Source organism: Rattus norvegicus, chromosome 11 (genome assembly GCF_021556685.1).
Source record: "Rattus norvegicus strain SHRSP/BbbUtx chromosome 11, alternate assembly SHRSP_T2T, whole genome shotgun sequence".
Classification (NCBI taxonomy): domain Eukaryota; kingdom Metazoa; phylum Chordata; class Mammalia; order Rodentia; family Muridae; genus Rattus; species Rattus norvegicus.
The window spans coordinates 34,115,880-34,132,109 of record NC_141544.1 but is presented as its reverse complement, the minus strand read 5'-3'; the positions used below and the strand labels follow the sequence as shown (position 1 = coordinate 34,132,109).

Genomic DNA, 16,230 nt, shown 5'->3' with positions numbered 1-16,230 from the left:
ATTTTAAAAACATGAAAAAGTGAACAACCAGATGTGACACCAACAGTAATGTTTTTTTAAAGTTGAGCCATTGATTTGAAACTGTTATTAAAATCAACTTCTCTCATAAAAAGCGAGATTTGTAATTTGATCATGATTTGTTTGGATAACAGCTGAACTTTTACATTAAAAATTATAAAGCCTCAACTAAGGGACAAATAAAACAATCAGATTTGAGCTTACACTTTCACAAGGGACAATGACGTCATGTCAGTTCACATTAGTACCATGGTCCAGAACACACTTTCCATTTCACTTCTATTCTGTTGCTGCCCAGCGGGAGCTCCTAGTGGGAGTTGGCATAGAGTCTGTTCTTGATGAAGACACTAGACAGATGCTGTCTGATGTCTAGGTAATGTTGAATGTGGCAAAACCAGCGCGACACATTGAGATTTTTCTCCTGTTCTTGAACTGTCATGTCAACTATAATGCGGTGGAGCCCGTAGTACAGGAGGATGTCCTGCAAGGTAGACTTTGTTTTCAAGACAGGAGTTAAGATCCTTCAGCAGAGTCTGGGTGACTTCTTTACTGGAGTGTCCATCTACTCGAGTGATCCTGAACTCTAACCTCTGCTAAACTAGTGCCTTTTCTTCTGCCGTGCTCCCCAGCAAATGCTCCTCGTTTGCTTGCTTGACCATATGGGTCCCAATGGTGCTCAATCCCATTAGACTGGGCCATTGTTTGTTTGTAGGACTGGAACCTGTCGCTGGCCCTGAGCGCTGTACTTATTCCCCTGCTTCAGTCCCAGACTCTGCTCCCGGGCAGCAGCCATCTTCAGGCCTCAAGTTTACATTTTTTAAATGTTATCCCCTTTCCCAGTTTCATCTCCAGCTACGCCCTCTCCCGTCCACATCCCCCCTGTTTCTATGAGGGTGCTCCCTCCCAACTACCCACTCTGACATTCCCCTATACTGCAGTATCAAGCCTTCACAGGACCAAAGGCCTCTCCTCCCATTGATGCCCAACAAGGCCATCCTCTGCTACGTTTGTGGATGGAGCCATAGGTTCATCCCTGTGTTCTCTTGGAATGGTGGTTTATTCTGTAGAAGCTCTGAAGGGTCTGGTTGGTTGATATTGTTGTTCTTCCTATGGCATTGCAAACCCCTTCAGCTACTTCAGTCCTTTCTCTAACTCCTCCTTTCTCAGTTCTCAGTTCATTGGTTGTCTGTGAGCATCTGCCTCTGTATTTGTCAGGCTCTGGCAGAGCCTCTCAGGAGATATCAGGCTCCTGTCAGCATGCACTACTTGGCAACCACAATATTGTCTGGGTTTGGTGGCTGCGTATGGGATGGGTCCTCCAGGTGGGCAATCTCTGGATTGCCTTTTCTTCAGTCTTTGCTCTATATTTTCTCCTGTGAGTCGACAGCATCAACATTTTGGTAACCCAACCCAATCACAAAAGAACACACATGGTATGCACTCACTGATAAGTGGATATTAGCCCCAAACCTCAGAACATCCAAGATACAATTCACAAACCACATGAGTTCAAGAAGAGGGAAGAGTAACTGTTAAAAGACAAACTTTGAATGACAGAATAAAAGTTACTGAAGATGATTCTGGGAAGAAAATTCAGATTCATCATCCAAGTGCACTCTGTTTCTACAAGAGAGGGGAAGGGTTTGAAAGACAGTCTCCAATTAAACTGTTCTGTCAAGGAGAGTTGAAGTAAGGTAAGACCATATCTTAAACTGCACAATTTATATCTACATCCACTATGAGCACAAGACCCCAAAAACTCAAAGGCTACATGGACAACTTACAAGAGCTAACATGATGTGGAACTCACTAGAGAATGGCAAATATATAATGAAACAAAGACTCAAATACAGGTAACCTCATTCATCCCTGGCAAGACAACCACAATTAACTGTCAGTGTGAACACTGCTCTAGGTAAGGCTATAGCAACAATTCAGACAATGAAATATGTATCCACTCAGTGTTTTTAGAAAACAGCATCTAAGTACTCATAGACAGTATTCATTCTGAGGGCTGAAAAGAACATATAAAGAAAGGATGATCCCTTTCTTTCTGAAGATGAGATTTTTTTGTTTTGTTTTTTGTTGGTGGTGGTGCTGGCCTTTTAATCTGCTAGAATGCTCTGAGATGACACTATGTACCAGTCAAACAGGTTTTCACTAGAAAATAAGAAACAGAAACTGGCAGTAATCCCACTTACAAAGTGAAATTTAAGAGATGACTCTGGGAAGGAAGTGATATTCTCTGAAGAACTAAAAAGAAAAGCCTTTTGGTTTTTTTGTTTTCTCGTTTGTTTGTTGACATAGTCTCACTGTATAGCCCTTGAAATCTGCAAAAATCTAGCTATGTAGCTCAGGCTGTCCTCAGACTCAAAGAGTTTTAGTTGTCTCTGGTTCACAAGTACTAGGATTAAAGGTATGGAAGAGATTTTTTGAATCATAATATATTTTTACTTTTTATAGTTTTATTTTAATTGAACATTTATTTGTTGTGTTTTAACAAGGTAAGGGGCTGGAGTGGTGGCTCAGCAGTTAAGAGTGCTGGCTGCTTTCCAGAGGATCAGGATTCATTTCCCAGTACCTACATGACAGCTTACAACTGTGTGCTCCATGCACAGCCAGAGCATGACAAATACAGAGGTGAATGATAGCAACAAACCACTGAATTTAAAACTGGGGGTGAGCGTTGAAGGTATTAGAGAAAGGATTGAAGGAGCTGAAGAGGCTTGCAACCCCATAAGAACAACAATACCAACCAACCAGAGCTCCCAGGGACTAAAACCACTACCCAAAGACTACACATGGACAGACCCACGGCTCCAGATGCATATGTAAGAGAGGATGGTTTTGTTGGGCACCAATGGGAGGAGAAGCCCTTGGTCCTGCCATGGCTGGATTCCCCCAGAATAGGGGAATTTCAGGGCAGGAAAAGGGAATGGTTGGGGAGGAGGAACACCCTTAGAGAAGAAGGGGAGGGGGATAGGATAGGGGGTTTATGGACAGGAAACCAGGAAAGGGAATAACATTTGAAATGTAAATAAATATCCAATAAAAATGAACAATGCAAGATGGCTTAGCCAATTAAGAATCAGTCTAGAGGCTCTTCAAAAGCTACAGTTATAACTGTCAAATAATCCAGCTAGATTTCTACTTCTCATATACACAAGAGACTACACCCTACAAAAGAGACATCTACATATCAGTGTTCATTTCAGCTTTATCTGTAATAAATCTGGTATGCAGCCAGCTTAGACGCTGATCATTGGATGACTAGATAATGAATATTTGACATATGTGCAGCATGCAATTTTAGTGAACATTAAAAATGAGATTATGGAAATTGAGAGAAATGCATAGAATTGAAATACATACTGAATTATTTAAAACAGTCCCAGAAAAGCACACATCACACAGTGTCCTTCATGTGACTCTTAACTACAAATGTTTAGAGTAATGAGTTTATATTTAAGTGTGAATGAAGGTTAAAAATAGAGTCTACTCAAGGGAGAACAGATAGAGAGGCCTTAAGAAAGGTGATGTATCGGAATGTGTTAAGCATAAAGTATTGAGGACAGTAAATTTCTAGTCAGGAAGAGGATATGAGGAAGATTGGAAAAGAGGAAATCTGACGTGGAGGTATTCGAAACTGAAAAGGATATCAAAATTAAGGATATGTAAATGTACGGCAACCTACTATTTTATAAGCTTAAAAACAAAATAAAATATTTGAATAGCAGACCCCTGAAGGAACTAAGTTCAGAGCCATGCTGACTGCATGACGGGCTGCAAACTGAGAGTTTGGGAGACTTGGTCTAAGTTTCTGTTTCCTAGAAATGGGAGATCCAGGAACCAGTGATCAGCCAAGCACAGCTGAGGGCAGCGAATCTGTTAACCCCTTTGTCATCTGGCCTGAAGAAGACTGGGTAGCTAGAATAAATTAGCAACCGTGACCCCTAGGAGTTCTCCAGAGTTTAACTAATTGTAGAATTACTCAGACCCCTAAAGATAGAGCTAACCAATCAAGGTCAAAGGACACATACTCCTCTCTGGAACTCCTCTAATTGACAATAAAGCCTAGGCTTGTGAGCCCACTAGGTGTGTCCATTCTAGAATGGGGAGACCCCTGAATGCAGGTTATTAAGCTGAATAAATGCTCTTTGCTTTCGCATACTATTAGAGCCCGGGGTATGATTCTCTGGTAATTCTTAGACTCTAACACCTTCTACATGGATGAATAATGCTCTGCTAATAAGCCAAGAGTTACTCGATAACAATTCCAGAGCCGGGTGTGGGATATATCTATCACAGTTGGTAAGCTTCCCAAAGTCACCTTACAATATAAGATGTGACCATTGCATTGCCGTCCTATTGAAAGTGAATGGTAAGAACACATTGCTGAAGATCCTGCTTATGTTTGTTACAGAACCTAAGAAACTCAATCAGACACTTTTCCAATTCCTTCCTTCCTGCCAGCTAGCTTTCACAGTACCAGAAGGCTATGCAGGCTTCCGGGAGAAGAGTATCAACAGTCTGGTCCACCTGTGGCCACACATTACAGTAGTGAAGGCAATCAAGTGCATTCTGATTGAATGTATAATCCAGATATAAACAATTCCAAAGAAAGAAACCTAGTACTAGGCAAAGAAACCTAGGCAAAGAAAAAATGCCTAGTACTGTAAATCTGTTCACCATTATGTGACTCAGGATTTAATAGGTACCAGAGGGGAACCAATGACTCTTACTTTGCTAAATGAATTAAACTTCCACATAAAAGAACCCTGTGATAAATTGAAAGCAGCACTAAGGTGTACATTAATAGTTATAAATGACTGCATTAAAAAGATGTCTAAAGTGAATAAATGATTGATGTAACTCAGGTCATCAAAATATGACATCAATGAACAATAATAAGCCAAGCTACAATTTGTAGAGAAAAATAATAAAAAAGAAGGAGATCAGCTCATGATGTGGGAATAAAGAGAACAAGGAAACAGTGAAAAAGAAGAAATGTTTCTTTGAAAAATCACATCTAATTAAGGAAGAAATGTTTATTTAAGGCAATGTGCATTACCTTAATGTTTATTTAATTACTTGATATTTATTTAATGCTACCTAAATGTTTATTTACAGTAAAAGTATAATAATAAAATTAAAGATAAAAGAAAGACATTAAAACAGATACCAATCATAATCAGAAAATCATTATGATACATTGAAATTTGAATACACTGGGAAACTTATGAAAAACTGAAAGAAATTCTACTAGCTATGTAACCTAAACAAAGGCATAAACTCTCAAAACAGATTTCCAATAATCAATAAGATAAAAGCAGCAATAAAATGTTGTCCACCTGTGAAATATCCCAGTTTAGATGTGGTCACTGTTAAAAGCAAGTAGAGTTTTAAAGAAATAACTGAAAAGCTTCTTTAAGTCTCCTGTAAAAGAAATGAGAGGAAATACACCAATCTATTTCATATTATATACCCACTAATAACTTCCTGTCAAAACCAGAAATATGTCACAAAGAGTAAGATAGCTCATGTTCTCAATTTAAAAAATTGTAAATTGAAACTTACAGCACATAAAAAAGTTCATTCCTACAAATCAAGTTGGGAAAATGCAAACACAATGCAAATTGTAGAGATGCAAACATGATACAACAGCCCAGAAAGTCAATGACAGAAATCACATGTTCTCATCAATAGAAACAGAAAAGGTGGTTTATAATGTACAATATTCCTTTTCACAATAAAAAAAGAAATTAGAATAAAAAAAACATGTCTCAACAGAAGAAAGGATATATAGAACAAATATATAGACAACATCATAGAAAATATTGGACTTTTAAGGATTTCTGCTTAAATCATTACTAAGCAAGGATGTCCTGTTTGTCCACTTTCAGATGTTCAGAGTGTGAAGACATAATAATTACAACACAACAATGGAAAGAAGAATGATAAAGAAAGTTACATGGGATGTCAAATTATTCTGATATGCCCGTACATAAGAGGCTAAAGACTACATATACAATGCATTGGCATGATACAGTGAGTAGCTTCATGTAAAGTACTGAGATGAGTGTTAGACTTCTCAGTCCTACATGATCTATCTATAGTAAAGCTTTTCTAAGCTTTGGAATGGTCTTCTAGACATAACAAAATCGGCTGATTGGAATTATGTATTGTGGAAAGAAGGAACTAGGCTAGTTTTAGCCTTACAGAACAGTCATCCTTTGCTCCACTCAAATTCTGAACTAACATCTTGAGGTAGTAAATAGAAGTCTCTTATAAGCTATGTACTTAGCAAAAACACTGGTGTGTATATATCACAAAGCACATTTGTATTTGCAGAGACACATACAAATGCAAACACGCACACGTGCGCATGCACACACACACGTGCGCGCGCGCACACACATATGCACAGAGACAGATACATACAGATGCACAGAAATAGACACACAGAAACATAAACATAAAGGCAAGCACACAAACACCATGCAGGTGAAAATACTATCACGATGCTAGGAGGAATGGACTAGAATAACACAAGAGAAGTCAGTACAGCATAGGGAAGCAAGAGTGAATGATGCTGAAGTACATAATACACTGCTATGAAAATGTCCTTATAAAACGCTAGTTATGTATAGTTAATATACTACAGTAAGTACAATATTAAAATCATAAATCAAGGGCAAAAAATGTTTATGGCCAAATATCCGCATGCATCAGCTATTTCCATGTGAACATTTCATGCAAACTGAAATTACCCAACTTTCTGAAACTGCCATGCTTGCGAGGTCTATAGAGAACAATGAAAGCTTGGTATTCTATGTTCATAGAATTATGTCTGCAAGTCACACTCCAATGGCTACACAGATTAGATTACAGAGTACGAGAAGTAATGAAATAATCCTGTTCATGAAAGTTTTCAGTTGGGACATTTTGATGGCATTGTACTGCTAAAAGTTGTTGTTCTCTCTAATGGCAAATGTGTTCATTTTAAAAAGACCATGATTGAGTGAAAGATTATGTGGAGTTTGGGGAAGAAATCATGCGATCTAATTTGTTGTACCAATTTATAATGCAGATATAAAAAGCATCAAATTCTCCCTCATGAAATTCACTTGAGTTTAGTGGAGCTTAATAAAATGCAAAGGAGAATAAATTACTAATACTAATTGGTATCCAAAGGCAAATGTGTGCTAATTTCCCCTATATCTAGAAAAGGAAAATGTGTATCAAGCCTATGAATATGCAAATTATGGCACTAACAACCTGCTTAATGACAAGGGCAAGTACAACCTGTTTCTGTTACATTATTCATTTTATATTTATTAAGAAATTTGAATACTTGATGTTTGCTGAACGGCCATAGAACAGGTGTTTTCTCCAGAAAATCTTGCCGTTTTAAAGCTGTTTGCCTCTAAAGGAACATAAGGGTAGATCGCTACACTGAGCAACTCTCACTGTAAATCCATCTTTTTAGGTTTAAAAATCACAATGTTTAACTTTTTCATGGCAACACTATATTTTGAAATAGCATGAAATTCTGTGATGTTTTATTAAGAGATGAAAATTATTATTCTTGGAAACTGCCTAATATTCCTGAAATCTCAGATTCCAACCTGACCCAGTATTAAAATGCATGTTATTTTGAGCACAATCATATGAACTTCATGGAGGTACTCACATACATTAGCTGCATATACATATAATAAAAGTAATTTCTCTGAAAATCAAATCAGATTTTGGATTAGATTTGAAGCCATTTGGTAAACCAATGGCTTCGTTTTATTTCATTTCATTTTCTTTTTAGTAAGGTTGGCCCCAGATGAGGAAGCATGTCCAGTACTGAACGTCTGGTCAAGAACACGTTTGGGAGCTCATAGTCCCGAGAGGTAAATTCACTATGTTTTTTTTCAAATGGACACAGATTCAAACTCACCTCCAAATCCATTTCCACTCCACATATGAGTGGAGCTTTCATAACTCACTATGTTTCCTTGCAGAGCGGGTGGTGGATAATGTAGCAATTCATAGCTAGTTAAGGTGCAGAGAATATATAACTGGGGATTTCTTAGCCAGAAATAGGGCAGCTATATCTTACCCCTCTCTGGGGCTCATAGCTGTCATAAAAAAGAGGCAAATGGACTGTACTAGTCAGACATATGGGAGTATATGAGGGGAAAAGTTGTTTCTGGACAAAGCAGAGACAACCACTGATGATGCCTATATGATGATAATAATTTCGATGCCCATAGAAGACTGGAACAAATCATCCTTTTGCGTAAAGAAAGACCTTCATGGACTTTTACTCCAAACTAAGGAAGTATTTGAAGATGATGACTTAGGGAGAGGTAAGTCAGTTTTCTTTAAAGTTGTGTTCCAGGAAGTTAGAACACGCTACTAGTAGATATTTTCACTCTCTGAAATATATTTACAGCAAAACTGAAGGTGACATTTTACAATTTTTTTTAAAAAAGGACTCAAAGTTGAGAGATAAGAGGTGGGTTATTTTGAGAGGAATTGAGAAAGAGCTGGGGTTGAATGTAGTGAAAAATAGGTTGTGTGAAATTTTCAAATCTAATCCAAAATAAATGTTTTATTTAATTAATACATACCTTAATTTAAGACCTTTTAATATTTATTTCATTTTAATTGATATCATTTAATCTTCTAAGTAATATCTATATCAAAATGAAGTTGGCCCCATTTATGAGAAAAACACTTAAGTAGACAATGAATGCATTTTTTTGTACTTTCTATGTCATGCAAATGGCCACAGAAGCAGATGCAAATACCCTGGGTAAAAGAGGAAGGGTGCGTGGCCCAAATCAGTGGTGGCAATAACAAGTAGCAATTTCTCCATACAAAAATCTTGATCTAAGCCAGAGTATTGTGATTTTTGTGTTAGGTTTATCTCTGTAACAGAGCAAGAAGAGCTGAAGTAAGGAACCATAAGCATTTTCTCAGATTGGATACTTTACGGATGCCAATCAGAGGGTTCTCAATTTGGTTATTGTCTATGAAAAAAGGAAATAAGGAAGGAAGAAGAGAGAGAGGAAGAGGGGTACCGGGAGGAGGAGAGCATAAAGAGGAGGAGAGGGAGAGAAAGAGAGAGGAAAGAAGGGAGAGACGCAAAGAGAGAAGAGATTGATAGATTGATTAATTCTTGAGACTGACAGATACCTCAGTGATTTAGGACTAAAGGAGTTCACAGAATCTGCAAATTTTCTACTGTCTAGAATAGATGATGTCCAACAATATATTTTCAGAAATTCCTTGAACAAACTAGGTAAAAATCCAAGGACCAATGAACCCAAGATCCAGTCTTTTTTTAGTATACATGTCCTGCAACACAAATGCTGACATATTGCTCTAAGGAAAGAACAGTATATGCAAAACAAGAAGGAGGCTGCAGAATATGTTATATATTTGTTCATGAGAATTAATGAATCCCCACAAATCACCAGGAACAGATTGACAAGAGACTCAGGCTCCTCTCTGGGAAAGAACATACTTCCAGGTCCAGTCTTCTCTCAGAAGAAAAAATACTTCTGGGTCCAGTGAAAATAGGAGTAATTAATAGTAACAAATAAATGATCACAATTGGAAAAGGATAAAATAAAAAATTTAATTAAAATGTTTTGACTAGAAAGAAAGAATGGAAGAACGAAAGAACAAAAGAAAGAAAGAAAGAAAGAAAGAAAGAAAGAAAGAAAGAAAGAAAGAAAGGAAGGAAGGAAGAAAGAGAGAGAGAGGGAGGGATAGAGGGAGGGAGGAAGGAAGGAAAGAAGGAAGGAAGGAAGGAAGGAAGGAAGGAAGGAAGGAAGGAGGGGAGGGAAATGAAAACCAGAACTATGAGAAAAATATGAAAGAAAAATTAAATAAATAACACTAATATTATAAATACAATTCCAAGGAATCGGAAGAAAACCAAACTCAATATTTTAATTCTCAAAGTAATGGAAAGCAGTTGAGAGAAGGGAGAAATATGTAAATTATATAGTAAACTAAGTATTTGTCTTTACGAACATCACATTCTTTTAAAATGATTTTTTTAGGAGTTTCCCACAGCCTTTTCATGATATTAAGAATCGTCCATGAATCATTTTGTGTTCTGCAAGTCCAAATGGAATGTAGACATCAGTGATGCACTGTTCTTACATAAGTCAACTCTACACTCTGATCACCCCTGCCTAACCTACATGGTCTAGTTTAGGACTCAGACCACAAAAGATTTCCATGTTAGATAACAAGCCACTCACCTCATTCTGATCTTTGCCTGACCTCAATCTGTGTAATTGTTGCAGACTTATTAATATGTAAACACCTTCTTATTTCTTTCTCTCATGTACCTGCATATCGTATATCACAATATTGTTTTTAATGTACACACTTGCCATATTAAACACTAGAATGAATTAATTTGCTATTTATGATTGGTAATTATAATATTTCAGGTTTCAAACTTTGTACTACTGACAAAACAGAAAGATAGCTACACGCATCCAGTGCCCTGAGCAGACCTTGGGCACAACACAGTCCCACAACACCCAGAGATAACCCAACCACACCCAAGATCACATGTGAGGATGCCATAACACCCAGAGTGACTGGGACCCAAGAGATCCAGGGACACAGGAACCCCAGCTAGGACAGTGGTCCAGGTTCCTTCCAGTTTGAACCTGGACCCGAAGCAGACCTAGGATGCCAGCTCTGTATATGCTCTTACAACCCTGAGGGAGAGCCTGATTCCCAGATGCTCTGAAATGCCTAGGATCAAAGGTGCTCTGACACTCCCAGGATCACAGGATCATAGGATGACAGAGGAAGCTCGAGTCCCAAGAGATTGGGATCACAGTTGAGGCTACAATATCTTCCCCAACACCCTGCATATCCAGGATTCCCACAGGATCCAGGGAAACACAAACCCCCGCTCAGCGAGCGGCATGGATTCCTTCCAGATTGCACCTGAGAAAAACCCAGGGTTCTGGCTCCACAATCACTCCTGCAACACCCTGAAAAAGCTTGACTCCCAGGACATCTGACACAAAAGGATTCAGGAGCTTGGTCACACCAGGATTTCAGGATCCCAGAGGCAGCTTGTCTCCCTTGAACTCTGACACACCCAGGATCTCAGGATCACAGGATCCCAGAATCACAGGATCACAGAGACAGCTGGATTCTCAGGAGTTCTGACAAAATGATGATCTCAGGAAGGATAGGTTCCAGTCAGAGACAGCAAGGGCAGGTAGCACTTGACTTAAACAGATGGTGGGAGGCAAGCACCAGAATATAACCAACAGAAACTAAGGATAATTTGCATTATCCGAACCAAGATCTCTCACTATAGCAAATCCAAAATACCCCATCACACTGAAAAGCAAGAGGTGAATTTACAATCACATCTCATGATGACTATAGAGAAATTTAAGAAGGACACAAATAACTCCCTTAAAGAAATAAAGGACAACACAGGTAAACAGATGGAAGCCATTGCAGAGGAAACACAAAAATTCCTTAAAGAATTAAAGGAAAACACAACCAAAAAGGTAAAGGAATTGAACAAATCTATCTAGGATCTAAAAATGGAAATAGAAACAATAAAAAAATAAAAAAGGGAGAAAACCCTGGAGATAGAAAACCTAGGAAAGAGTTCAGGAGTCATAGATATAAGCATCACCAACAGAGTAAAAGACATAAAACAGAAAATCTCAGAGGCAGAAGACCGCATAGAATACATTGACACAACAGTAAAAGAAAATGCAAATAGCAAAAACTTAACCAAAAACTTCCAGGAAATCCAGGAAACAATGAGAAGACCAAACCTAAGGATAATAGGTATAGAAGAGAGCAAAGATTCCCAACCTAAAGGGCTAGTAAATATCTTCAACAAAATAATAGAAGAAAACTTCCCTAACCTGAAGAAAAAAAAAAAGATGCTCATGAACATACAAGTCGACAGAAATGGAAATAGACTGGACCAGAAAAGAAACTGCTTCCCTCACATAATAATCAAAACAGCAAAAGCACAAAACAAAGAAAATATTAAGAGCAGTAGAAGAAAAAAGTTCAAGAAACATATACAGGCAGACCTATCAGAATTACACCAGACTTCTCACCAGAGAATCTGTAAGCCAGAAGATCCTCAGCAGATTTCATATACATCCTAAGAGAACACAAATGCCAAACCAGGCTATTATACCTAACACTACTTCCAATTCACATAGATGGAAACAAGATATTCTATGACAAAACCAAATTTACCCAATATGTTTCTATAAACCCAGACCTACCAAGGATACTGGGTGGAAAACTCCAACTCAAGGAGGGAAACTATACCCCAGAAAAAAAAAAAGTAATCTTCTTGTAACAAACCAAAAAGAAGGTAACCACACAAACATAATTTCAACTGTAACAACACAAATAACAGGTGACAACAATCACTTTTCCTTAATATCTCTTAACATAAGTAGACTCAATTCCCCAGTAAGAAGAGATTGACTGGATACATAAACAGGACCCAGCATTTGGCTTCATACAAGAAACATACCTCAGTGACAAAGATAGACATTATCTTAGAGTAATGTAGAAAATGTTTTTTTTCTAAGCAAGAGGTTCCAAGAAACAAGCCGGAGTAGCAATTTAATATAGAATAAAATCAATTTTCCATCAAACATTATCAAAAAGATAAGGAAGGACACTTCATACTCATCAAAGGAAAAATCTACTATGACAAACTCTCACTTCTGAATATCTATGTGCCAAAGGCAAGGGCACCTCCATTCATAAAAGAACCCATACTAAAGCTCAAAGCACACATTGAACCCCACACAGTAACCGTAGGAGATTTCAACACCCCACTTGCATCACTGGACAAACCGTGGAAACAGAAACTAGACAGAGACACCGTGAAACTAACAGACTGTATGAACTAAATAGACTTAACATATCTATAGAACATTTAACCTAAAACAAAAGAATATATCTTCTTCTCCGTACCTCATGGTACCTTCTCCAAAATTGACCAAATAATCAGTCACAATATAGGCCTCAACAGATACAAGAAGTTTGAAATAATCTCATGCATCCTATTAAATCACCATGGAATAACAATGGTGGTCTTCAATAACAACAAAAACCCACATACATATAGAAGCTGATGACTCTCCACTCAAAAAAAACTTGGTCTAGGAAGAAATAAAGAAAGCAATAAAAGACTTTTGAGAATTCAATGAAAATGAAGGCAACAAAGCAAAATTTATGAAACACAATGAAAGCAGGGCTAAGAGGAAAATACATAGCTCTGTCAGCCACCCGCCCAAAAAAAACAAAACAAAACAAAAAACAAAAGAAACAAAACAAAAAAAACAAACAAAAAAATCCCTGGAGACAGCATACTCCAGCAGCTTGACAGCACACCTGGGAGCTCGAGAATAAAAAGAAGGACATACACCCAGGAGGAGTAGACAGCAAGAATTAATCAAAGTCAGCGCTAAAATCAACCAAATACAAACAATAAGAATTATACAAAGAATCAACAAAACCAGGAGGTGATTCTTTAAGAAAATCAACAAGATCGATACACCCTTAACCAGACTAACCAGCGGGCACAGAGACAGTATCCAAATTAACCAAATCAGAAATGAAAACGGGAGACAAAACAACCAAAACTCAGGAAATTTAAAAAGAGAATCATCAGATTTTAAAAAACAAGCCTCTGCTCAACAAAACTGGAAAATACGGATGAAATGGATAATTTTCTAGACAGATACCAGGTACCAAAGCTAAATCAGGATCAGATAAACATTCTAAACAGTTCCAAAAACCCTAAAGAAATACAAGCGGTCACTAAAAAACTCAACCAAGAAAAGCCCAGAACCAGATGTGTTTAGTGAAGAATTCTATCAGACTCTCATAGAAGGCCTAACACCAATACTCTCCAAACTATTCACAAAATAGAAACAGAAGGAGCACTTCCCAATTCCTTCTATGAAGCCATAATTTTAATTGTACCTAAACCATACAAAGATTCAACAAAGAAAGAGGACTAAAGACCAATTTACCTCATGAATATGGATGTAAAAATACTTAACGAAATTCTTGCAAACAAAATCCAAGAACACATCAAAACAATCATCCACCATTATCAAGTAGGCTTCATCCTAGGGATGCAAGAATGGTTCAATATATAGAAATTCATCAATGTAATCCACTATATAAACAAGCTAAGAAAAGAAACACATGATCATTTCATTAAATGCTGAGGAAGCATTTGACAAAGTTCAATACCCCTTCATGGTAACAGTCTTGGAAAGTCAGTAAGTCAAGACCCACACCTAAACATAATAAAAGCAATATACAGCAAACCAGTAGCCAAAATCAAACTAAATGGAGGGAAACTTGAAGCAATCCGACTAAAATCAGGGACCAGACAAAGCTGTCCACTCTCTCCTTACATATTCAATATAGTAATTGAAGTCCTAGCCAGAGCAAGTAGACAACAAAAAGAGGTCAAAGGGATACACATTGGACAGGAAGACGTCAAAATATCCCTATTTGCAGATGATATGATCATATACTTAAGTGACCCCAAAAATTCGACGAAAGAACTCCTTCAGCTGATAACAACTTTAGCAAACAGGAATAAAAAATTAACTCAAACAAATGAGCAGCCTTCCTCTACCCAAAGATTAAACAGTCTGAGAGAGAAATTAGGAAAAAGACAGCCTTTACAATAGCCACAAATAATATAAAATACCTTTGTGTGACTCTAACCAAGCAAGTGAAAGATGACAAGAACTTTGAGTCTCTGAAGAAAGAAACTGAAGAAGATCTCAGAAGATGGAAAGATCTCCCATGTTCATGGATTTGCAGAATTAATATAGTAAAAATAGCCATTTTGTCAAAAGCAATAAACTGATACAATGTAATACCCATCAACATTCCAACTCAATTCATCATAAAATTAGAAAGAGCTATTTGCAAATACATTTGGAAAAGCAAAAAAAAAAACCCAGGGTAGAAAAAAATTTCTCAACTATAAAAGACCTTCTCGAGGAATAAGCAGCCCTGATCTCAGGCAGTATACAGAGCAATAGTAATAAAACCTGTAGGGTATTGGTACTGAACCAGGCAGATAGATCAATGGAATAGAATTGAAGACCAGACATGAACCCATATACCTTTGGTCATTTGATCTTTAAAAGAGGACCTAAAACTATCTAATGGAAAAAAAGAGCATTTTCAACAAATGGGGCTGGTTTAACTGGAGGTCAGCATGTAGAAGAATGCAAATTGATCCATTCTTATCTCCTTGGACATAGCTGAAGACCAAGTGGAATACAGATACTCACATAAAACCAGAAACAATGAAACAGGCACATGGGAAAATTTCCTGAACAGAACATGAATGTCTTATGCTCTAAGATCAAGAATCGACAAATTGGACCTCACAAAATTACACAGCTTCTGTAAGGCAAAGAACAATGTCAATCGGAAAACTCGGCCACCAACAGATTGGGAAAAGGTCTTTACCAGCCCTACATCCAGTAGAGGACTAATATCTAACATATATAATGACCTCAATAAGTTAGACTCCAGAAGATTAAATAATCTTATTTAAAATAGGGGCTACAGAGCTAAACAAAGAATTCTCAACTGAAGAATAACAAATGGTTGAGAAGCACCTAAAGAAATGTTCAACATCTTTAGTCATTAGGGAAATGAAAATCAACACAACCCTGAGATACAGCCTCATACTGGTCAGAATGGCTACAATCAAAAATTCATGTGACAGGAGATGCTGATGAGGATGTGGAGAAATAGAACACTGCTCCCTTGTTGGTAGGAATGCAAGCTGCTATGACTACTCTAGAACAAGTGACTCCTTATAAAATTGGGCATAGTACTACCTGAGGACCCAGCTATAATACTCCTGGGAATATACCCAAAAGATGTTCCAACATATAATGAGAACACATGTTATACTGTGTTCATAGCAGCCTTATTTATAATAGCCAGAAGCTGGAAAAAACCCAGATGTCGTTCAACAATGGAATAGATACAGAAAATGTGGTACATTTACACAATTGAGTACTACACAGCTATTAAAAACAATGATTTCATGAAATTCTTAGGCAAATGACTGGAATTGGAAAATATCCTGAGTGAGGTAACCCAATCAGATAAGAACACAATAATGTT

The 16,230-nt window shown here is 37.4% G+C and overlaps 1 protein-coding gene and 1 pseudogene across 2 annotated transcripts in view; both read right to left on the bottom strand.

Moving 5' to 3' along the window:
* The window catches only part of Ncam2 (neural cell adhesion molecule 2), a 494,596-nt gene that overhangs the window by 101,741 nt on the left and 376,625 nt on the right, over positions 1–16,230 (bottom strand).
* Positions 148–811, bottom strand: LOC148002481 (eukaryotic translation elongation factor 1 epsilon-1 pseudogene; annotated as a pseudogene).